Raw genomic sequence first — 11002 nt, forward strand, 5'->3', positions numbered from 1 at the left:
CACACACACAAACACCATTAAAAAACGAGCAGAAATGGGGGTAAAACAAATAGATTGTCAAGCAAATCATTCCAATGCTTTTAAATAGAAACAGGCTTCTCTAAACACTACGCACTTTTAGGAGGGCCCATGTCGTCAACATACTGTTGGATACTTGACATCCTTGAACCGCTCCCAGTTCTTCTTCCCCAATTACCAGCTGTAAGAGAACGGAAGGTGATTTTTTTTTTTTTAAGTCCACACAATGCACTTTACTCACACACACCAACAGCCAAGAATGAATTTTATTACCAATACACGCTGAACCACTTCGTGCTCTTCTTCCCCAATTACCAGCTGTAAGAGAACGGAAGGTGACTTTTTTTTTTAAGTCAACACAATGCACTTTACTCACACACATGAACAGCCAAGAATTAATTTTATTACCAATACACGCTGAACCACTTCGTGCTCTTCTTCCCCAATTACCAGCTGTAAGAGAACGGAAGGTGACTTTTTTTTTTTAAGTCAACACAATGCACTTTACTCACACACATGAACAGCCAAGAATGAATTTTATTACCAATACACGCTGAACCACTTCGTGCTCTTCTTCCCCAATTACCAGCTGTAAGAGAACGGAAGGTGACTTTTTTTTTTAAGTCAACACAATGCACTTTACTCACACACATGAACAGCCAAGAATGAATTTTATTACCAATACACGCTGAACCACTTCGTGCTCTTCTTCCCCAATTACCACCTGTAAGAGAACGGAAGGTGACTTCTTTTTTTAAAGTCAACACAATGCACTTTACTCACACACATGAACAGCCAAGAATGAATTTTATTACCAATGCACGCAGACTATCGTCCATCAAACATACATCCACCATATTTTTGTGAAAACTTATATATCACAACAAGTGAATATTTTGCTGAGGCACTGAAAGTTTGGCTTTTCTGGTTTGTAAGGACAGAACACTGAAATTTAGGCCTCAAATCGGCACAATGGAACGTCTGTTGTAAACTGCAGAGTGGTTTTATAAAAAATGCTGCACATAATTTTGCCCAGAATTCAATTTATCCGTGAATAAGCATGCTTTTATGTAGCCTGATGCTGGTGGTAGACAAAACACTAGAAAAAACAAATATTGTAAATTTAACCCGTCAGACGTTTTCAGTGTAAGAGGAACCCACTTCTGTTTAAAATCTGTACAACACCTCTTCAATGAAAGTTTTAGTGGGCTCAATCAGCACTTCATCTAAGAGTTCAAAACAGTGTGGCACCATCTAGTGACAAAAGCTGAAAGCATGGCACTCAACTGAAGGGTGCACTGAAGAATGCAGAATATATGACATGCACTCCTGAAGAAAAACCAACTCTGCCCAATCCGCCTTTTGCGCGAATTTTATGCGCATGAGCGAAGTCGTAGCAGCGAACGACGGAAACACATTGGACGGCGTCAACGGCGTCGCCAGTGCACAGGGGCTGGCGGCGCCGGGCGGCACGGTGACCGCCACAGGCTTGGCAAAACAATGCAAACCACACCTGCCGCGTACGGTTGCCACTCTCTAAGCGTGCCGAATTGCAAGACACGGTTTTTCAGGTTTCCTTCAGCGAGCCGCGACCAACGACATGAAGCTTGAATTAGGGCCACCAAGCGTCAAGATGTGAATGGCCGACCTTAGCAACCGACTGCGTACGCTCGACTGTGGAAAAACATTTCGTTACAGGTATGTATGCATCTAAAGGAAATGTGCATGATGAAAAGTATCTAACGGAGTTTGCACCAAGCCTGTAACCCAGCAGTCATAGCCGCAATGAGCATTTGTTCGGCGCGTCTGATGACAAGGGGCCGGGTAGCGCAGATATCACAGGTGGCTGTGTACGCCACACCGTAATATTTAGCATGTTTTATCACGACTGCCGCCTGACCAAAAGGAAAAAAAAATTGGCCGTCTGTTGCGATGCACCGCCGTTCGCGAGCCGAGCAGTTGATCTGGTCATGAGGCTCGCGAACGGCAGTGCATTAAAACGCCGCATTTTTTTCTTGTTAGTCAGGTGGCAGTCACGATAAAACATGCTAAATATTACGGCCTTGCGCACACAGCCGCCTGTGATATCTAAGCTACCTAGCCCTTTCGCACATTAAGAAAAGAAACGACAAAATACATCACCTTCAGGCCCCGGCACAACTAAAGCAATCACGCACCGAAGAAATCCTCATTGCAGCTACCACTGCTGCGTTACAGGCTGGGTGCAAACTTCAGTAGGTGCATTTAAAAATGCATATTTCCTTTAGATGCATAGATACCTGTAGTATCTGTGTTTTTGCCGCTCGGAGCAAATGATGCACTTGACACTCTTGCACGACGCACAGTATTTTTTTTTTTTTTTTTACCTTAAAGGCTCGCCTCCGTCCACACCAAAGCATTCGGATTTTGTTCCTTTGGTGTACGCAATCAGATGCACTTTGTTAGGAAGCTTGATAATCGCCGTCTTCGTCCGACCGTTTGCAACGGCAAGGACACCACCCGGCACAAATGAGTCTCCTGGAGGGTTCATGCTCGTTCACTTGCAGAGTGGATCGCTCTGGACGTAGAACAGGGTTGGTTCCTGACTGAGATGCGCATCTGATATGTAGGAGATGCACATGTGTGACCAAGTCGATACCGCAGAAATCGCGGCGGAGGCAGAAAGGTTGTGAATCCTTTCACAACAGAATGACCATTCGCTGTGCACTGAGAACCTTTTCACCACTGCGACCACATCCGTTCCGACTCCCGAGGGCAGAAACCGGCTAGAGCCCTGAATCATCCTTAGCCAGAAAAATGCCGTTCGTTTCCTGCAGGTGTGCATTCTGGCCAGGACAATAGCTGCACGATTGTAGATGACGCGAGGAGGAAGCGACGCCCATTGCACCATGCCAAAGTCACAGGAGACGATTCCACCTAGCTCTGCAGCATCAACAAAGCCCTGGCTGCTTTGGCCTTTGAGATCCCTCTCTCTGTCTCTCTGCCTCCGCGCTCTCCTGTCTGTCGAAAACCTGCACGCTGAGAGCGTCCCATTCTGTCACGTCGAACACGGCCCGCGCTACACGCTTTTACAATACGAAGATAGTATATGCGTGCATTATGAGTGGATTCATGGATCACTGCCTTGTCGTGGCGGAGGGGCTTGCGAAACTCGATGAAGTCGTGAGCTCTGCTGTGTAGGGCCACCCAAGAAGACAGGTCACGGCAGAGAGTTCTGACAAAATGTGATTCACTGGAGAAGGTAATGGCAACCCACTCCAGTATTTCCTGCCAAGAAAACCCTATGGCCAGTCACAATACCATTATCGATATGGCGCCGGAAGATGAGCCCCCCAGGTTGGAAGGCGTCCCACATGTTACTGGGGATGAACAAAGGGCGATTCCTAGTAGCTCCAGGACGAATGAAGCGGCTGGGCTAAAGCCAAAAGGATGCTCAGTTGTGGATGTGTCGGGAAGCGACCGGAAAGTCCGATGTTGCAAGGAGATATATCACATAGCAACATGGAATGTAAGATCTATGACGCAAGGTAAACTGGATATCGTCAAGCGAGAAATGGACAGATTGAACATTGATATCTTGGGTATCAGCGAACTCAAGTGGACCGGAATGGGAGAATTTAACTCCGGCGACCATTATGTCTTTTATTGTGGGCACGAATCCAAGAGAAGGAATGGGGTCGCTCTCATAGTAAACAGAAGAATGGGCAAAGCAGTGCTAGGGTACAACCCCAAAAACGACCGAATGATTTCACTTCGGATCCAAGGTCACCCTTTCAACATAACAGTTATCCAAGTCTATGCACCGACCACTGCTGCTGAAGAAGCGCTGAAGAAGCTGACGTTGAGAGATTTTATGCGGACCTACAATGCCTTTTAGACCGCACCCCATCATCAGACGTCGTTTTTCTCATAGGAGACTGGAATGCTAAGGTCGGGAGTGAAGAAATATCCGGAATTACAGGCAAGTTCGGTCTTGGTGAGCCAAGTGAAGCTGGGCAGAGGCTAGTAGAGTTCTGTCAAGAAAACAACCTGACCATAGCGAATACTCATTTTCAACAGCACAAGAGGCGCCTGTACACATGGATTTCACCGGACGGTCTGTACAGGAATCAGATCGATTATATTATTTGCCGGCAGAGATGGAGAAGCGCTATACAAGCAGTAAAAACAAGGCCTGGGGCCGATTGTGGCACCGATCATCAGCTTCTTGTTGCCAAAATTAAGCTTCGATTGAGGAAAACGCAGAAAACTAGAAGGCCTTTCAGGTATGATCTGGATCAGATTCCATTAGAATATGCTGTGGAAGTGAGGAATCGATTTCAAGAATTAGATCTAACCCTAAAAGAGCCCAAAGAGATGTGGACTGATGTTCGTGATATAATACAAGAAGTTGCTACTAAGGTAGTTCCAAAGCAAAAGAAATGCAAAAAAGCAAACTGGTTATCTGAAGAGGCTTTGCAAATAGCTGAGGAAAGGAGGATGGCAAAAGGTATGGGGGAAAGAGAAAGATACAAGGTTCTCAATGCGGATTTTCAGAAAATAGCAAGGAGAGATAAGAATGCCTTCCTGAACATACAGTGTCAAGCAGTTGAGGACAACAGCCAATTAAGGAACACAAGAGCTCTGTATAAGACAATCAAAGATATCAAAGGAAGCTTCTGTGCTAAGCTGGGCGTGATAAAGGACAAACGAGGCAAGGACCTCACTGAAGCCTCAGAGATGAAGAAGAGGTGGCAGGAATACACAGAAGAACTGTACAAGAAGGATCCGGATGTGCAAACCCAACATAAGCTGGTTGTGATTACTGATCTCGAGCCGGGCATCCTGAAGAGTGAAGTTGAACGAGCCTTAGCCAGCCTTGCCAAGAACAAAGCTAGCGGAATTGATGGTATTCCAGCTGAGTTGCTTCAAAACCTCAACCACGACGCTGTTAACACACTGCATACATTATGTCAAAAGATTTGGACAACCCTGCAGTGGCCACAGGATTGGAGGAGGTCAGTTTACATCCCCATTCCAAAGAAAGGCAGTGCCAAAGATTGTTCCAACTACCGCACGATCGCGCTTATTTCGCATGCTAGCAAGGTGATGTTAAAAATCCTCCAAGGTAGGCTGCAGCAGTATGTGGATCGGGAGCTTCCGGACGTGCAAGCTGCGTTTCGCAAGGGCAGAGGAACTAGAGACCAAATTGCCAACCTTCGCTGGATCATGGAAAAAGCAAGAGTTCCAGAAACCGATTTACTTCTGCTTTATTGATTGTGGCAAGCTCTCCAAGAGATGGGAGTTCCAATTCACCTCATCTGTCTCCTCAGGAACCTTTATGAAGGGCAAGAGGCCACAGTCAGAACTGGGCATGGTCTTACTGATTGGTTTCCGATTGAGAAAGGGGTGAGGCAAGGCTGCATACTGTCGCCCTGCCTATTTAACCTATATGCAGAGTGCATCATGAGAAAGGCCGGTCTGGACGAGTCTTCAGCTGGAAAACGTATCAACAACCTTAGATATGCGGATGATACCACTTTAATGGCAGAAAGTGAAGTGGAACTCAAGAGACTTCTGATGCGCGTACAAGAAGAGAGTGAGAAGTTTGGGCTTAAACTGAACATTAAAGAGACGAAGATCATGGCGTCTTGCCCTATCAAGTCCTGGAGCATCAATGGACAAGAAGTGGAAGCTGTGACAGATTTTCTGTTCTTGGGCGCCAAGATTACCTCGGAAGGAGACTGCAGCCATGAAATTAGGAGACGCCTGCTTCTGGGAAAGAGAGCAATGGTTAGCCTTGACCACCTAGTAAAGAGCAGAGACATTAGTCTGCCAACCAAGATCCGTATAACCCGTGCTATGGTCTTTCCAGTTGTGATGTATGGATGCGAGAGTTGGACTGTGAAAAAGGCTGACCGCCGAAGAATTGACGCGTTTGAATTGTGGTGCTGGCGAAGACTCTTAAGAGTTCCTTGGACTGCCAGAAGATCAAATCAGTCGATATTGTCGACCATAAACCCTGACTGCTCATTGGAGGGTCAAATTCTAAAGTTAAAGCTCAGCTACTTTGGTCATCTGATGAGAAGAGAGGAGTCGCTGGAGAAAGATTTGATGTTGGGAAAGGTTGAGGGTCGCCGGAGAAGGGGTAGGCAGCGAACGCGATGGTTAGATGGCATTCTCGAGGCATTGCAGATGAAGCTATGTGATGTTAAGAAGATAGTGAGAGACCGGAAAGCGTGGCGTGACATGGTCCATAGGGTCACGAAGAGTCGGACACGACTGAACGCCTGAACTGAACTGATTGAGTGGATTGTGAAAATGCTGTACATTCCCCCATACTGCGTGAACATGATATACTTCAATCACTCTCTACTTTCTGCCCCGAGGCCAAAAAAGGGGGGAGTTTCACTTTCTACCTGCGTTGGCGTGGCCTTTTCGTTTGGTGCACTTTCGCGTCGTCTGCTACACTGCCGTCCAATGTGTTTCTCGCCCACTCCCCCATGATGGCACCATATCGTCCCGCAAAAGGCGGATTTTGAAAATAACTGATATTTTCCCGAATGTGATCACGTGAGGTACTACAGTGATGTAACAGTGTTCTCAATATGACGTCACCTCAGTTGTTTGTCTTTATGCAATTTTCAAAGTATTCATGCAACTAATTTGAAATGCCACTGGTGCCTGCTGTACTGCGTCTGCTTCTGTATGTTGTGGGGTGCGGCGTTAGAGAAAGCGCCAAATGAAAGGCGCAGCACAGATGCTTGGCAGGACCAACTTCGTACAGTCAAATCTCGATATAACAAACACTGCGAAACCGCAAAGAATTGAAATGTTGTAATGAAAAATATGCTACAAAAGCCAGCAGTCAAACCTAGGTAAAAAAATGGCATACCTTGGCAGTAGGCACAATTGTAGGAAAGCAAAGCCTCAAATGAAACTGTTGTACTAACTTCAATGCTGATTTATTTAAAGAAATCAATTGCTCTTCTTCTGCCGAGTGCCGCAAACTACCACGCACTACATTCTATTACTATAGTACATACACCTACTTTCCGCAACACCTCACTGGATGCGTGCTTGCACCGAGCGATGAAAGTACAAACTTTGTCCATGTGAAAAAAAGAAAAGAAAAAAAAAAACGCCAATGTTCGATATAACCTCATCTTTAGTGCTCAGAATTTTGAAAATCTTGTCTCAATCTTTCAATATGATCGCGGCATGCGATGGGGCAATGCTAGCTGTCTGCAGGGGCCGATTCTCTTTTTCTCTCCGTCAATTTCTTGCAGTGAAAGCTGCGTTCCTACCTTCCCGACATTTCGCCGGCTGCAGTCATAGTCACATCTCATACGAACTTCGCAATAAAATCATCCGCGACACACACAAAAAAGAGGGCGGGACTACCTCGCTGCGCAACCGACCATAGGCAAACTGCACGCAACGCAGAAAGAAAAAGGGCAGGCAGCTAGGCCTGCTGGCTACTGCATTATAAACCTCAGCTTTGCGGGGGCACTAGGAGCTGGCACTAGATTTGCTGATGATGACAGCTACAGCCCTCGGACCATACACAGAAACGGCAGTTTGTTTCAAGCACGAGTTGCGAGCTGATGCAGGGATGGTGCTACGGAGTGATTTGAGTCTGTGCTGCACGCCTCTTATGGATCAACCTTGTTCTGCAGTGTTGGTGGTCTTCGAGATACCTCTCATCTCAGGGTGCAGAGCGTGTTGCAGATTCGCATAGGAATCGGCAAGCAGAAGGATGAGGAGGAAGAAGTGATCTTGAGGGACTCGGAGCGCGCGAGGTAGAGACTGAGCGCCATGTTGGAAGATTGAGAGTCGAGGAAATAGCTGGGATTAAATGAAGTGAGAGGCGTCCTGGTGTTCGCCCTGCTTCTTCTACAACATCTACTAAGAGAGCCCACACACTCCAGAGCACGACGCCTCCTACTTACTACGCACACACACAAACACCATTAAAAAACGAGCAGAAATGGGGGTAAAACAAATAGATTGTCAAGCAAATCATTCCAATGCTTTTAAATAGAAACAGGCTTCTCTAAACACTACGCACTTTTAGGAGGGCCCATGTCGTCAACATACTGTTGGATACTTGACATCCTTGAACCGCTCCCAGTTCTTCTTCCCCAATTACCAGCTGTAAGAGAACGGAAGGTGATTTTTTTTTTTTTAAGTCCACACAATGCACTTTACTCACACACACCAACAGCCAAGAATGAATTTTATTACCAATACACGCTGAACCACTTCGTGCTCTTCTTCCCCAATTACCAGCTGTAAGAGAACGGAAGGTGACTTTTTTTTTTTAAGTCAACACAATGCACTTTACTCACACACATGAACAGCCAAGAATGAATTTTATTACCAATGCACGCAGACTATCGTCCATCAAACATACATCCACCATATTTTTGTGAAAACTTATATATCACAACAAGTGAATATTTTGCTGAGGCACTGAAAGTTTGGCTTTTCTGGTTTGTAAGGACAGAACACTGAAATTTAGGCCTCAAATCGGCACAATGGAACGTCTGTTGTAAACTGCAGAGTGGTTTTATAAAAAATGCTGCACATAATTTTGCCCAGAATTCAATTTATCCGTGAATAAGCATGCTTTTATGTAGCCTGATGCTGGTGGTAGACAAAACACTAGAAAAAACAAATATTGTAAATTTAACCCGTCAGACGTTTTCAGTGTAAGAGGAACCCACTTCTGTTTAAAATCTGTACAACACCTCTTCAATGAAAGTTTTAGTGGGCTCAATCAGCACTTCATCTAAGGAGTTCAAAACACTGTGGCACCATCTAGTGACAAAAGCTGAAAGCATGGCACTCAACTGAAGGGTGCACTGAAGAATGCAGAATATATGACATGCACTCCTGAAGAAAAACTAACTCTGCCCAATCCGCCTTTTGCGCTAATTTTATGCGCATGAGCGAAGTCGTAGCAGCGAACGACGGAAACACATTGGACGGCGTCAACGGCGTCGCCAGTGCACAGGGGCTGGCGGCGCCGGGCGGCACGGTGACCGCCACAGGCTTGGCAAAACAATGCAAACCACACCTGCCGCGTACGGTTGCCACTCTCTAAGCGTGCCGAATTGCAAGACACGGTTTTTCAGGTTTCCTTCAGCGAGCCGCGACCAACGACATGAAGCTTGAATTAGGGCCACCAAGCGTCAAGATGTGAATGGCTGACCTTAGCAACCGACTGCGTACGCTCGACTGTGGAAAAACATTTCGTTACAGGTATGTATGCATCTAAAGGAAATGTGCATGATGAAAAGTATCTAACGGAGTTTGCACCAAGCCTGTAACCCAGCAGTCATAGCCGCAATGAGCATTTGTTCGGCGCGTCTGATGACAAGGGGCCGGGTAGCACAGATATCACAGGTGGCTGTGTACGCCACACCGTAATATTTAGCATGTTTTATCACGACTGCCGCCTGACCAAAAGGAAAAAAAAATTGGCCGTCTGTTGTGATGCACCGCCGTTCGCGAGCCGAGCAGTTATCTGGTCATGAGGCTCGCGAACGGCAGTGCATTAAAACGCCGCATTTTTTTCTTGTTAGTCAGGTGGCAGTCACGATAAAACATGCTAAATATTACGGCCTTGCGCACACAGCCGCCTGTGATATCTAAGCTACCTACCCCTTTCGCACATTAAGAAAAGAAACGACAAAATACATCACCTTCAGGCCCCGGCACAACTAAAGCAATCACGCACCGAAGAAATCCTCATTGCAGCTACCACTGCTGCGTTACAGGCTGGGTGCAAACTTCAGTAGGTACATTTCAAAATGCATATTTCCTTTAGATGGATAGATACCTATAGTATCTGTTTTTGCCGCTCGGAGCAAATGATGCACTTGACACTCTTGCACGACGCACAGTATTTTTTCTTTTACCTTAAAGGCTCGCCTCCGTGCACACCAAAGCATTCGGATTTTGTTCCTTTGGTGTAGGCAACCAGATGCACTTTGTTAGGAAGCTTGATAATCGTCGTCTTCGTCCAAAGGTTTGCAACGGCAAGGACACCGCCCGGCACAAATGAGTCTCCTGGAGGGTTCATGCTCGTTCACTTGCAGAGTGGATCGCTCTGGACGTAGAACAGGGTTGGTTCCTGACTGAGATGTGCATCCGATATGTAGGAGATGCACATGTGTGACCAAGTCGTTGATACCGCAGAAATCGCGGCGGAGGCAGAAAGGTTGTGGATTTTTTCACAACAGAATGACCATTCGCTGTGCACTGAGAACCTTTTCACCACTGAGACCACATCCGTTCCGACTCCCGAGGGCAGAAACAGGCTAGAGCCCTGAATCATCCTTAGCCAGAAAAATGCCGTTCGTTTCCTGCAGGTGTGCATTCTGGCCAGGACAATAGCTGCACGATTGTAGACGACGCGAGGAGGAAGCGACGCCCATTGCACCATGCCAAAGTCACAGGAGACGATTCCACCTAGCTATGCAGCATCAACAAAGCCCTGGCTGCTTTGGCCTTTGAGATCCCTCTCTCTGTCTCTCTGCCTCCGCGCTCTCCTGTCTGTAGAAAACCTGCACGCTGAGAGCGTCCCATTCTGTCACGTCGAACACGGCCCGCGCTACACGCTTTTACAATACGATGATAGTATATGCGTGCATTATGAGTGGATTGTGAAAATGCTGTGCATTCCCCCATACTGCGTGAACATGATATACTTCAATCACTCTCTACTTTCTGCCCCGAGGCCAAAAAAGGGGGGAGTTTCACTTTCTACCTGCGTTGGCGTGGCCTTTTCGTTTGGTGCACTTTCGCGTCGTCTGCTACACTGCCGTCCAATGTGTTTCTCGCCCACTCCCCCATGATGGCACCATATCGTCCCGCAAAAGGCGGATTTTGAAAATAACTGATATTTTCCCGAATGTGATCACGTGAGGTACTACAGTGATGTAACAGTGTTCTCAATATGATGTCACCTCAGTTGTTTGTCTTTATGCGATTTTCA

The sequence above is a fragment of the Amblyomma maculatum genome, chromosome 1 (genome assembly GCF_055883805.1).
Source record: "Amblyomma maculatum isolate TAMU_Amacu chromosome 1, ASM5588380v1, whole genome shotgun sequence".
In the NCBI taxonomy this organism is placed as follows: Eukaryota; Metazoa; Arthropoda; class Arachnida; order Ixodida; family Ixodidae; genus Amblyomma; species Amblyomma maculatum.